Raw genomic sequence first — 15,033 nt, forward strand, 5'->3', positions numbered from 1 at the left:
ATGAACATTTTAAAGCCGTAAGAACCCATGTTTGCACAATGCCATCGGTACAAGCGATAGATAAATGATATAAAGCTACTTTTTCATAATTTCAAACGGCTTTAATGTTCATGTGATATGTTTTCTTACATTCTGTCGACTAAATTTCCGTTTTACAATTTCATATTTCATATAGTATTGAGTACAGACTGAATGAAGAAGTCGCGACAGTCATTGTGCTTACAAATATACATTTTGCCCTGACTAGCATATATACGTTATTGTATGTGGTTATTCTTGGAGAACAGCAAATTACTTTTCGAAAACGTATTTCTGCATTACGTTTGAAAATATGATATATCTTACATAGTTCAAAATTTTCTCAAACTTGTATATATATTTTTGCACAATTTTCAAATTCACTTTTCCCCGTCCCCAAACTTAAAGTAATTATTAACTACATACGTAGTGGTCCTCAAAACTAGCGTTCGCAAAACACTGTTTTCTATCGCAAATATCTGAATAAAGGAAGTGTAGTATTGCTACATCTCTACAGCTTTTTAAAATCAAGATAAGACAGTTTACCCGTGATCACAAGGAAAACGACAATTGGTATTGGAATCTCACGGTAGAACAGCGGTCTTAAAGTGATTCGCTCTTAATTTCACTGATGTTATTTGACGTGGAAATGACGGGGAATACGTACTTGCAAAGCACGTGTATGTTTTCATTATCAGGAAAATTGTGTTATAAAAATTGTTATTTAGATTACACGTTTAAGATGAACAAGATTTAAAATGATTTTAAATCATCTGTTATTCCAAAAGATGTTTCAACGTAAAATGAAACCGAAATTTTTTACTCTAAAATAAAATACACAGTAACGAAAGGTAACGTAGACATTGTAAATAAATATTTATTGTTATTTCACAATAATTACTTGGGATTTTTTAAATTGCGTCTTGTAGCTATTCAAATAACAGCACAGGTCATATGTATTACAAATTAGGTTTATATACCAGAAAGACGGTTTTGTCACCAGTGTCATCTCTATACCGAAAGAATGAGGAAAAATATGTTTGTATACGGCTTCACTTCCTTACACTTGTCAATTGTTTTCATAATTTTATAAAATCTGCTAATTCAAGTTTCGTTTTTGCTCGTGTTTTTGCTCTGTTTTAATCTTCTGGTGCATACCCGTTCATTTGCAAATCAAAATACAGTTTAAACTTTGGAATTATGAAATCCATTTAATTTTACTTTCAAAGAATTCTACTAAAGCCGGTGCTAGGGGCTTGAGAGGTTTTGCAATACAGTGTACCAGTATCAACGGACATACACGTACATGTAAATAAGTATAATGCAACTTCTAACTGGCAGATAATATGAAAATAAATATGACTTCCGTTACTATAACTCAATTAGTAAAATATCAAGATAACTTATTTACTAGATTTCTAATTGAATGACTTAAGGTTGGACAACTCTAATGGAAAATATTCCAAACTTAATTCAAAATGTGTTTTTTATTATCTATATCATACCACTGAATTGTTTTTAAAATATTAGGACACCTTTCCAGGTGAATAAAAAAAAATTCTTAAAAATTCCATCCCACCCCATGTTTTCACTTTTACTCAAAATCATCTGACCCCTAGGGTAAATAAAATGGCCATAAATTACTTATATTAAGCAATATAATACTAAATTTGGAGTATATCGACCAAGAAGTGTTGTATGTTTGCAAATAAGATGATTTAAATGTTTATTTGCAAGACATTTCTTCTAAATTTGCATTTACCCATGAGAATATGTGCAAACTCAAAAGCACTTTATTCCGCGGCAAAATGTCGTGACTACACTAAAAGTATGATTTTTCGGCAATAATATGATTATTCCAAAACAAATTAATGCTTATTTTTTATAATCGACCTATTCCATATTTGAAAACTTTGCCCGTCTAGTATTGAAAAAACACCAATGGGAAGTTGGACAGATGGAAATATTTTCAACACTATTTTCACTACTACATATCGACAGCTGCCTATAACGATCAGAATCTATGTATTATTGACATTTTTACAACTTGTTTGGAGTCTATAACAATACAAACATATGTGAATACATTTACTAGTTGGTTTAACCATTTTAATGTTAAATAATAAGGTATCATTAGGTATTTGATACCACCAAAAAGTAAATTTGCCAAGACAAAATTTGAGTAATAATATATCTTACGCATTGCATAAATATTTTCTGGTAAATACATTGTATGATGTTTTATAGATAAGAACATTGCAATAAATATAGAATACCTATATTGTTATTTCCTTAATTATCACTGTGACAAATAAATGTACATAAAACATTTTTGTCCCTGAACAGTCATTATACCAGTGTATAAAAATCTAGTGATTTTCAAAATATTAAGCAATTTGTGGTACAATCTCTTCCAACACTTTCTTATTGTTAGAGACTCTTGGTAAGCCTTCTGAGTTCTTTGAAATAAACACATCTTTTAAAGCATCTTCCCCACCCCTGGTATGCAACAGTTTTAAGTGATTTATATTCAGACCAGACCCAGCAATGTTTTCAGCGGTAGTTTTTTTTTTATCACACCTGAATAAATCAACGGATTCAATGATGGCAAATAGAGTGTTTTAGATTTGTTGAAATTAACAAATTCATCCATAGCAGTTTTTATAGACACTGATTGCACTTTTGTTCCATTTACTGTCATTTCCTCATTATATTAAATGATATGCCAGTAACAGTTGTTGCAGTCGTAGAAATTGGAACTGTTGGTTTAACATATGTACTGAACTGCTCTCCTGACTGTAACTCCACTGCAGCAATCTGTGTAATATGCGGAAGCACTCCGTCTTTAACTGCAAAACAATTGAAAAAAAAAATGTATACATATTCACTTTATTCAGAAGTAAATGTCCATTCCCCTACTTCACTTGCACAGATTGTCAAAATTTTGGAACTGCTAGTGGGGATTGGACTCTTGTCCCCAGCTTCTCAGACTGACACTTTGGTCGGAAGAGCTATCGGTGACCCTCCATAAGAAAAATTCTGATATGCATTCCCATGTCGATTGTATATATAATAATTTTGTTGAACCTAGCATAAAAAATAGTTCTTCAATGATAACAATGTTATACCAAATTCAAGCTGTCTGGTAGACTATGTTGTACATACAGCAGACACTAGCAACCATGTGTCTGACACCAAAATACAGAAGTTAATGGACATGATTTCTGAAGTTGTAACAAACTAAACAATTACTCACTCAGGCCTGTTGTTTCCAAGTCAAAAGATATAACAGTTGGGGGTCCTGGTAACTGGACAGGTTAAAAATTACCCCTTGGAATGGAATCTGGAATCTGTTCCACATCTACATTGTCGCCGTGACCAATTCCTGTTATATAAAAGAATAAATGCAAACAAATGTATTCATCTTTTGGTTTTAGTTTCCCTGACTGCTGTCCTAGTAACAAAAGTAGCTGTAAAATTATAATGAATATGGCAGTTATGTTTTAAAATATCCAAGTGTTAAACAACATAAATGAGCCGCACCATGAGAAAACCAACATAGTGGCTTTGCGACCAGCATGAAACCAGACCAGCGCAGATCAGGTTCCATGCTGTTCATTTTTGAAGTCTATTGTAATATGGGGAAACGTTAGCGGACAGCATGTATTCTGACTAGACTGCGGATGCGCAGGCTAGTCTGAATCTATGGTGGTCGCAAAGTCACTATGTTGGTTTTCTCATGGTGTGGCTCATATGTATTTGTAAAGGGGACCATATCATAACATACAAGTTCAATATTACAAGAGCTCAGAACATGAAAATCCCCCTTGGTGGAGACAGTAACTGTAAAAGTAGAGCCTCCACATATGAATAAAATGGCAAAGAGTTTTGATTATTGGTCCGTGTATGCTGGTCTACATGTTGACAAATTAACTCTTACCCTGCTAGATTTCTATAATGAACTTGTCTGGACAGTATCATTAACTGTTAGATGGGATGATTACCAAAAAATACTGAATAGCGAACAGTGCAGATCTTGATCTGACTGCTTGATGTACAGTCTGATCATGATCTGCACTGGTCACAAAGGCAGAATAAATCGTGTCCAGCATGATAAGGGTTAACATCTGTACTGTAAATAAAGAGTCTCCAAAAAATCTGAGACTGAAATCTTAACTTTGAGGCATTTTATTTCAAGGTTTTAGAAAATGATTGAAACATGTAAGTACCTGCAACTGTTATCTGGTAAAGAGGCAGTCTCTGGAACATCCTGTTCAACATGTTCAAGATAGCTATCCTCATCATCACTCTCAGTATATGTTCAATCTAGTTCATCATCATGAAGCCTCAACCTATTTTTAAAGAATGCTAGCATTTAAAATTGTATTTAGTACAAATTCATGGCCTACTGTGCAATGTAAAATATAATGTATCCTTGCAATAAGAAACACACCGGAAGCACTAGCTCTGTTGTTAATTTGAAGATACAGTTAGTCGTAAGTCACAATCTAAGGTTTTGGTTTGAACATTCAGTTAGCCATAAGTTACAGTCTTTGGCTTGAGTGATCTAAAAAATGATATTCTTACTGTGATGCAGGAGATGAATCTGGTAGTGGACAAACGCCCAAGTCTTCTATCAAACCACTCATACCAACTAGTGCATCTTGAGACTCTGCATGTGCAATGGTCCTGTAGAATTAATTTGAATTATAAAAACAACTGAGAAATATCAAATATTGTTACTGGCTTATATTTTGGAGTACATAGACTCAAACTTTTGCAAAATTTAATGGACTGGCACTTTCCACACATTTTTGAAAAATTACCTTCAATTAGGTGGAATCTATTTTTGTATTTTTATCAAAATCACAGCTTTGGACTCCTGGTTCTAAAAATGTAGAAAAAAACTTGGTTATCAGAGATTAACTGATTGATTGACTGATAGAATTAAGTGCATATGATATAGAAATCTTTCAAATATCAAGTATACAACCTAAGGCTATGTATCTAACAATAAACAAACATACTCCATTTCATTCTTAAATGCCTTCTCAGATACGGGTTGTGATGACTCAGCGGAAACTTTTTCCACAACATTTCCTGCCCGAATCTCCATCTTTTTCAAGTTTGCATCTGACACCGTCTTTAGATTTAGTGTAGCTAATATTGTTATTTACACGTCTTGGCCCACCCAGACTATCGATCATTGCTGAAAAGATATTGACAGTTTTTCAAGGAAAGAAATTAAACCATTATAAAATCATATATACAGTATAGTGGACGCAACTTGACCCCGCTAGCTGACCTTTGTATTATAATACATAATGAGGCAGTCGCCGCCCCTGACTTACCGAACAATACATTGTACCAACTGGTACACAAACCAGAAACCGGATCTTGTAACAACATTCAGTCATCTGACACCCACAGGCCATTCGGGCCACTAAGCTTGCAGAATTTACTGGCCCGGATGACTTTCTACTGACCAAAATCTTTGGTTATACATGTGGTGGTACTGTACACATTTACTTACATCTTCATTGCATTCAACATTTTTTTCTCATTTTTTCTTTTCAAAATAAAAGCAAAACAAATGACAAACCGCAGCTGATTTCATATATTATGACATTTACCCATTTTTTTGTCACTCCTTGCATACAAAGCCATGTAAGAGCAGGGAATTCTAAACAGCAAACGTTAACGGTCAGATGAATGGAATTCCCTTGACATGCTTGATGCATTTTACCGAGGTATAAGCGATAAATGTACAGACAAGATCCAACCAAAATTTTCACTGGTCAAACAAGCCAGTCATTTGGAAATTTTCACTGGTCCGACAGAAATTTCACTGGTCACACTCTTAGACCATTGGATCTCTGCTTACTTAGAGGACTGTACATTTACATTGATTAATATTTTCTAAATAGTCCACACTGGTACTATGCTGATGTAGTCGAACTAATCCGATGTATACAGTTTGTTTTATATTGTGATGGTCAAACTGTAACGGCTGCAAAAGTCAGAAATTAAAAAACAGCCGCTCAGCGACAGTAACTACTGAGTAAGCTTGTCTATATGCTGATGTTGATTTATATATTTACAGTTTCACATCTAATGCAAGCATAACACTTTAAAATGTGACATACCAGTTCCAAGTTTGGTGTTTACTGCAAAGCAAGGCATGCCTCGACGTTCAGCTGTCTGGTATGTCTTTCCGTAGGCAGCACGGTTAATGTATTCACAATCAGGATTTTCACATTTCACATATAAATACTCTCCAAGTCCTTTCTGAAGTTCCCCTTAAAAACACATCACATAGGTTTGTGCATGCAGATCCGAGGTACTAAAAAGAACCTTATATCATATTCTGTGTTAAACAATTGATTTGCAGGGTAAATAGGCCGTCATTAGTTCTGTAGGCACATTTATAAAGCGGTGTGGTATGTTGTTGCTTCGGTTCACTTGCTAGTTCTACGTGCCAACAGTATTGCGCGACATTTAGAAATTGAAATATACTAAACTAGACCGTAGATATTTGTAAAAATCAACATACAAGTAGTTACAAGAATACGAATATGTGATTGAGTAAGAGAGGTATTTATTTGCAAGCGATCTTCAAATAAAGAATGCATCGTCACTACACTGAATATATCCAACTTAATCAAGCGGAATTATAACTTGTCAAACTAATTTTTAAAAAGGTAAGAATATATTAAATGGTAAACAGATTTGTTAGATGCTAGTAGTGGAGAAAATATTATACCAGTGACTGATAGGTTTTCTTAATGCTTTATAAATGCTGGTTTCCGGAAAGTCCTAAACACATACTATTTAACTAGCTTAATGTTTTATTTTTCTGCGATGTTTTACGAAAGAATTGTTCTGTATTGCCGGAAAAAAATGGTGGAAACATATTTTGGTTCTTAGTTTTATTATCATTAGTTCAAGAGTTGCACTGCGGGGATTATATTTTTATGATTGAAAGTCGGTTATCTATCATCATACAGATACGCTTCTATTTATTCTACATCCACTCTCAATTATACTTTAATCTTTGCCCAATTTACTTAATGGAATCTTACAACCTGATCTAATCAATCATTTTAAGCACACATAGATGTACTTATAATTTCGCTAAGCATTAAAAGCATTGCCATGAAAAACCTAGCAATGATATGTCTCAATAACAAGGCGCCTTAAAATCATAGAAAAAAATGTTGTTAGATTCGATATTACGAGAACAAACATTATGCTAAAGAAATATTTTGAAAGTGGTGCTTCTCTTCAATATTCAACAAACTGATTATATCTTCGGACCTTTTGGTATCTTGGCGTCCATTCTTGGCTATACTCGTATGTAACACAATTTCACATAAGCCAGTGGCGGGAGAGGTATTGCAAGTTTCGTTTGCTCTCATGAACATAGTCACGCAAATAGATTCTGTTGTTATTTAGCTTGGTTTCAATCTTTGCAACCAAAAGATCTTTTCACACAGTTATTTATTAAAAAGGATTACCTACAAGATCAATACATAACGCATTGACTCTTTATTTGTCTCCATCATTTATCGGTTGATAAGCTGTTGGGAAGATGGGAGTGCTCAATTGCTTTTCTCATTATGTTTACTAAATCATGATTATGGTTCTATTTATTCAGTGATGACCTACTGAGACAAGTATTTACCATAATACAATCTTTCCGTATTGTCCAGATCCAATAATTAATGGACAACATGCTTTGCTTTTTTTCAATTAGAGGAAAGATATTTTAAAGAATGCTATTATACTGATGAATGTTTGGATTCAGTGTTGTTATATTTCCTGTCCTTTGGGATCATGGACTGGTCAGCCCGGTGTCAGTATAATGTGACTGCGTGTCACGTGTCTACGGCGTGATATTTCAGTGGGGCAGCACTATAAAATTGGGCATTGTGCTCACTGCTACAAGTAGACAACGTCGTTGATATGTCTGAAAAGTTGTTGAAAAAGACGTTAATCCCGAACACACACACATTAGGGATCATGGAGTCCATTCAGTAGATGCGTAATAGAGTTCCGTTAAGCCGGAGCAAGGGAGCGTGAGAGGTGCTGCACATTTTATTACCTCCCATGAACAGATTCAAACCGAGTCTGCTATTATTCGTTTTTGGTTGCATGGTATTTATATACGGATCTTTTTACAGATTTTATTATTTGTACTGTTCTTTGATGTACATGTATCTATAGGAATAATATATTCAACCAAAACACTTTCCTCATCAAATTACGTAACATGAAAATCTTAATTACAATTATGACTAATTACGTTCTATCCAGGTGTAGTATCGCTGGTGCGATTTTAAAATTACTTTACAGCATTAATATTGTTCTGTTCCAAAGAAAAATATTCAGTCAGGTGAGCGAGTAATCTTTGAGTAATATTTGACTTGTCCCATAACTTCTGTCGTTGAAAATAAAATCAAGTTCAGAACTCAAATGGCGTATATCCTTTTTTCTTATCTTTTGTTCGGTTAAGGTCGCTGCATTGCCCTTCACTGATGTAGGTTCCAAACATTGCTTTTAGTGTAGAATTCTTCCTGTCAGGAAGCCATTCAGCTGACTTACGGAAGGTCGGTGGTTCTATCTAAGTACCCGCCCATGCCTGACTAAATGCTTGAAGAGGTATCTATAACTTCTTGCACAATGAACATGTAACCCTTATTTTCGTCGGAGTGACTAAATCAAAACGAAGAAAAATGAATCAACTTTTGTTCGAAGATAATTTTATTTATATATACCATATCGATTATTAGTGATAAGATAAAAATCACAGAAGATTTTCTATCAGTTCCTCGCAAATAAATGATAACTACATATCTTTATTTTACGTAAACAATGTTGGCATAGAAACAACCCATTCGAAACAAACACCGATGGAAACATGAAAAGATTTGAAAATGTACATATACATGTTTGTTTGTTTTGTTGTTTTTGTGTATGTTTTTATTGTTGTTGTTTTGTTGTTGTTTTTTTTTTTTTTGGGGGGGGGGGGGGGGGGGGGGTGGAGGTGTTTTCTTATCAAAATGGGTTGGTCTTTAAATTTTAAGGCGTTCGCTACAGTTTCTGTATATGAGATGGGCGAACTATTTAGCAATAACAGAATTTCTTCAAACTTTGGATATTGAAGGACAATCGTCTACGAAACAAAGATATGCAATCAAAGTCATAGGTCACCAGTATTGAAAAAGAGTTAGCTGCTCTTGAAAACTGCATTTCCCCCAAACATATACAGAAACTGTAGCAAACGCCTTTAACCTTAAGCCTGCTGGCGGTAAGTCATTCTGCCTTTGCAACCAGTGCAGACTAAGATCAGCCTGCATATCCGCGCAGGCTGATAATGGTCTGCACTTTTCGCAATTCAGTCAGTATATTTCCAGTTTAAGTGAACACCCCTTTGAATAATAAATGGTATTGCCCAAAATGAACGGTCGACTGGTCCATTTTAGATATCTAGCAGGCTAAAGGTTAAACTAGTATGCTGCTTTAAAAACATAATTTCTGACATTATCTCATCACATTTGTACATTGCATGATAAATGAATGACATATATCCTAATTGATTTTCTTTAAGCTGATCACAATTTCAAATACATTCCATTTAAGACCTAAGCTAGCTTTTGTTGGTTACAGCCAACATCTGAAAGAAATAATTGAATAGAGTGATAGAAATGATATACTTGTATGATGTTTACATGAAGAGAAAAACGTCATTTTCATCTCAAGCAGCTAATCAGCTTACTTTCTAAAAAAAATAATTTTCAAGCTTGTTTTAAGTAGTCATCTGTCTTAACAAGCCAAGTTTTGTTGCTCCCTTGCCTGACTACTTAACACAGGTTTAACTATACAGGTCAAATGATTTGTCCGCATTCGTTAAAGAAATGCAAGCTATGTGAGGAAGCCATCCATCTGACTTACGGAAGGCCGGTAGTATTACCTATATCTGTGTCGGTGTGAGGTTAAACTCAACAAAAACAAACAAAACAAATATCTTAAATAAATTCATTGTTCTCAGTCCTTTTAAGAAGACAAAATATTAATTGTACATTACTTACTGTTTTTTTAAGGATCTTATAACGTATGGTGTTTATATCAATTTTTCAGATAGTGCCTTAAATTTCCGCATAAGTCATAAAAGTAAAAATGAAGTAAAACATTTTCTAAGTCTTTGATGTAACTAAATAATATTTCGTTAAACATCAACATTCGTTTTTATTAATCAATTATTTATACCTCTGATTGCAAATAACGAAACTCTTGTCTCAGGTAGGTATTTCATCAGGTAGCTCTTACATATAATGCAATGGAGGAGATCGATAATTGAGGAAATTAATGGACAGATTTTAATGTAATGTAAGCTTGTTTTCTCAAATGAGACAAAACTATGGAGACAAATATGTAACGCAGATGTTTTCTCTCTTTTGCAAAGTTATTTCCAGAACAAAAAAAAACTGTCTCCAAAGAGGTCGGTGAAAAACGTGCAATATCACATGTTATTTAATGACACAAATACGATATTAAACAAATGTGAACTTACGAATAGGCGTTATAGTACACGACATAACTGAATTAGTACCTTCAGAGTGTTTTTGTTTTTATCTTAATTGCATGTCAGTTTTATCATTATTTTTCATTTTTAAATTCTTTATAGAGATTTTATCACATCAGGTAAAGGACATTCCAAAAGTTTTAATTTTATATTGATAACGTGACACTTAAAAAGACAAATCGGTCAGATACAATATTTAAAGAATGGCGCAGTAAAAATGTAAATTCTAGTTTAAACAAGATCTGTCTATATCTGTTTTAACCAAATTATTCCCGCGTCATAAACGCCATACACAACGGATTGTCCTCATAACGTTTATGTCGGAAATGCTTCAAGATCAAAGAGTTCTACGAGTATAACGTTTATAGTTTCTCATATATCGCAATATAATGAACCAGTATATGTTCTTGATGATATTATTTTATGTGCATAAAGAAGTACACGTTTATAAGAGTTTCATATTCTTCCTCGCTTAAGATTTCTAATTAAATGAAAACTGATGTTGGATAGTTATGTTGTTCTTTTATTTCAAATATTGTTTTATATCATTTACCAAACCTTGAACAATAAAGCATTATGATATTTTACTGGTATAGAAAAGACAGTGGGAACAGCCAATGACTTAACTACACAAAAACACAAAAGTGGATATACAATTTGTTTGTAGCGTTATTCGTCCATTAAATTTGATAACATCTTTAATTAAACAATCAAATGAATGTGAAGCATCAGCAGAAAGTTATCATCACGCTAACCTTGAGTCTATAAAAATGGTCTACTTCTCATAAAATAAATACATATGTGTTGCCTGATACAATGACGTGATGCATGATGATAAAATTAAAGAGAAAGCAACAATTCAAAATACACTCAAATTGGATGAATTAGTGAACTACAACTGCTTTATAAAGCATATGCTTTTGATTCTTTGTAATGCCATCCACTGGGTTTTGACATGATGTATTTATGGAAATATAAAACATAATACTTAATCACATTTGTGTGATCATTAAATTAATAAATGTCTTCTCGTAATGCAATATCAATTCTAGCTTTATGATGTTGCAGTAATATCATAATTATATTTCCTGCAGTGCGATTGCTCATTAAGACGTCATTCTGACATAAATACCATTTTAGTATTGTATTGTAAAAATATACCTATCTTGTATTTGAAATATACTTGTTATTTGTTTGTTCGGTTTTAAGTCGAAGAACAAAGCGACTTCCCAAGGTTATTTCAACCAGGAGCGGTCATTTGGTAGAACGACCGATCGGCCTTCCACAAAGAAGCACGTAATTGTTCGAGAAGGGCTCAAAGTCACCGCTATACAGCGACAATAATGATTTGGCCACAGATGCCTCAAAAATTAATATATTTAATAGGAGAATCTATTAAATTGGTTTCGTATACCTTAGTAGGGTTTTGTTTTTAACTCAATGAAATATCTGCCCCTTTGCGATTTTGTTGTACCTTGCATAATGTAGGTAGAAACTAATTAAATATCACAAGTCTGTTCTACCCGCCAAGACCGCAATCTTACGTATGTAAGCATAGATATATTTTGTTCCTTTATATTGAACAATTTTTACAAGTACATACCGCCTTAAACAAAAATTTAAAACATATCGTGTTTATGTAGATGATAAATGTTGCCCTTTACACAGCTGTGCAAAACACTAAATATAAGACATAATTTTTTACATAATCCGCTCAAATAAATGCCGTTACGAGAACAGCTGGAGGTAAATCCACCCAATTTATAATATAAATCATCTCAGATGTCCTGTAATAGCGTCGAAATAAATGAGTGAGACAGTCTGTTGTGCATGTCATATGCAAAATCTCCGACAACAGCTGCATAATTGTCAACGCCACCAGTTAAGATAATACACATCTGATAATGATCACCATTTTAGGCTGTTCTTCGATGTAACTTGAGTTGCTTTACACTTAAGGCAGGTTTAACAAAGTAAATACGTTACTGGGATGGTAGTGTAAAGTTATCAGACATAAATTTGTATTTTTAAAACATAAGTTTTAAGACAAAGATAATATCGCACTTATTACTATTATTTTGTCAAAGAAGTGTTTAAAGGTGTACACATTATACTTAAAGATACTGAATTTTCAACAAACGTGGTGACAACATTTATATACCATGTAATTAGCTCCTCACGCGTAATTCAAACTGTTATATTCAGCAGCACGCGCTTGACCCTTATGTGTGTATGCTTGTGAGCATGAATTCCAAACGTTATGCTTGAAGACGACGTTTTTTGTTTGTTTCCAGATTCATGGCAACAATATAATCAGAGAGTAAACACTTACTCAAACTTTGTATTCGAGATGAAGGCGGATGTTGACTAGGCAAAAGCGTTGTTTCTACGGAAACTTGATAGAGTAAAAATCGTTATAAACTCCAAGGCCCAAATGATATCTAAATGTACTCTGTATGTTACTTTTTGCTATACTCATGCTAGTGCATTACTTTATGGAACTTGTTTTATTTGACATTCTCTGTAATTAACTTTGAGATGAATTATATTGTTCAAAACAATCAGTAAAAAGATCCTTTGGAAGCAAAGAATGCAACCAAGAAAAATAATAGTAGACTCGGTTTGACTGAGTCTGTTCATGAGAGATAATGAAATGTGCAACTCCCCCCCCCCCCCCCCCCCCCCCACCCCCTTCACCACCAGCACCGGCTTAAGCCTTTATTTTCGTATGTTGAAGTGTTCCAATGCTGGCATATTGTTTTCTAAGATCTTTCTAAAATTTCTGATCACTCAATTTGCAGTGCATCCGATTAACGTTTACAGAACATCTGCACTATTGTCAAAGAGTTTCAAGGCATTTTAAGAAATGTATGTTCTATGTTAACAACTTTGGTTGACATAAAGGCATTGTTTGCCGTTAACTCTCTTATGAAAACTATGGGAGATTTTTTTTTGTTATTGTTAGTTTAACGTCACAACAACACAAATATAGATCAAATAACGACTTCCCAGCTTTTAATGGTGGAGGAAGACCCAAGGTGCCCCTCCGGGCATTATTTCTTCACCTGCGGGCAACTGGGTAGAACTACCGACCTTTCGTAAGCCAACTGGATGGCTTTCTCACAAGAAGGATCTACGCCTCAAGCAAGGCTCGATGGACAGTTGATTTGAAGTCAGCGACTTCATCCACTCAGCCAAAGAGGCCCTTATTGTACAAAAGAACGCATCTGACAGTAACAGAAATATTTTAGCGTTTTAGCAATGCATTGGTAACACGTTTTATCCAATAAATGGTTTGATGTTTGCTGTACGGTATATTTATGCGATTATGTTTGTTACCTGACTGTGTAAGTCCTATCTTTAGGACTGGAGACCTCCAGCTTTATTGAAAGTCATCTGAATATATCTTTTATCCCTGCATTTTCCAGCCGACTTGCGATCAGATTTTTTATAAAATACACGCATATATGTATTTATCCTACCTTCACGCATAAAAGCCTCTACATTTATTCGAATCACCTAATAAATTTTAATTCCTAATATTCTCTTTTTATGTTGCATTATGAGTTATTCTAGAAGAAGTCATACCGAGCTTTCAACTTGAGTTTGCGTAGGGACCGAAGCATCACAGTAAACCTTTCTTAATTATTGAAAACAATATCCAGTGTTAGTTAGTGCAGTGTAAATCACCTACAAAACAGCAAATTAAATATCTATATTGTATTTCGTTATATAATTCATTGCAATTTAAGATATTGATCCGACGTTTTGTAGAGAACAGAATTGAAATACCTGCGTTTAGTTTTCGTATAATTACGGGGTATTTGTAAGTGTGTGTATCAGCTTGAGACTAGTATACAGATATAATGAGCTAATCATATTGAAGACTGCAATTTGATGACACATAGCATAGAACATTCTTACATATAAAACATAAAATAAAATATTACATGAACTGTTTGATTACATTAATACAAAGTTAACAAATCTGTACTGAAACCTGAAAAAGACGCGCTTGATAATTATGCAAAAAAAACTTTGTCAGTTTTATCGGAAATATTTAATTCAAAATTTGCCGCAAAATACTCATGTCATTCTCTAAAGGTATACGAAAATACAAACCATTTGGACAGCACATGTCAAAGACAGCACTAAGTTTCGATCGAACAGGAATTTCTGTAAAGGCACTGTATGATTCTGGTATTCTAAAGTAATTGTGTCATTTGCTTTTGATGTATATTTTCGTTTGATTTGCTACTGATTATGCGGACATTTTGATCCCTAATTGTGTTGCAGGTATGTTGTTCATTACAACAGAAATTGTAACATTTCCTGAGGCAAGGTATGGTAGCTGCAAATTGAATATCTAAGGAGGCAATATGTTATACTCTGTACACACATGACACTATCTTGACTCCGGCAGTTATGCT

At 33.9% G+C, this 15,033-nt stretch overlaps 1 protein-coding gene and 1 pseudogene across 1 annotated transcript in view; one reads left to right on the forward strand and one right to left on the reverse strand.

Moving 5' to 3' along the window:
- The window catches only part of LOC123553933 (somatostatin receptor type 4-like), a 42,108-nt gene that overhangs the window by 15,991 nt on the left and 11,084 nt on the right, over positions 1-15,033 (forward strand). The gene's annotated exons all lie outside the window — the stretch shown is intronic.
- Positions 1,639-6,317, reverse strand: LOC123543415 (uncharacterized; annotated as a pseudogene).

This window comes from Mercenaria mercenaria, chromosome 7, assembly GCF_021730395.1.
Source record: "Mercenaria mercenaria strain notata chromosome 7, MADL_Memer_1, whole genome shotgun sequence".
Classification (NCBI taxonomy): Eukaryota; Metazoa; Mollusca; class Bivalvia; order Venerida; family Veneridae; genus Mercenaria; species Mercenaria mercenaria.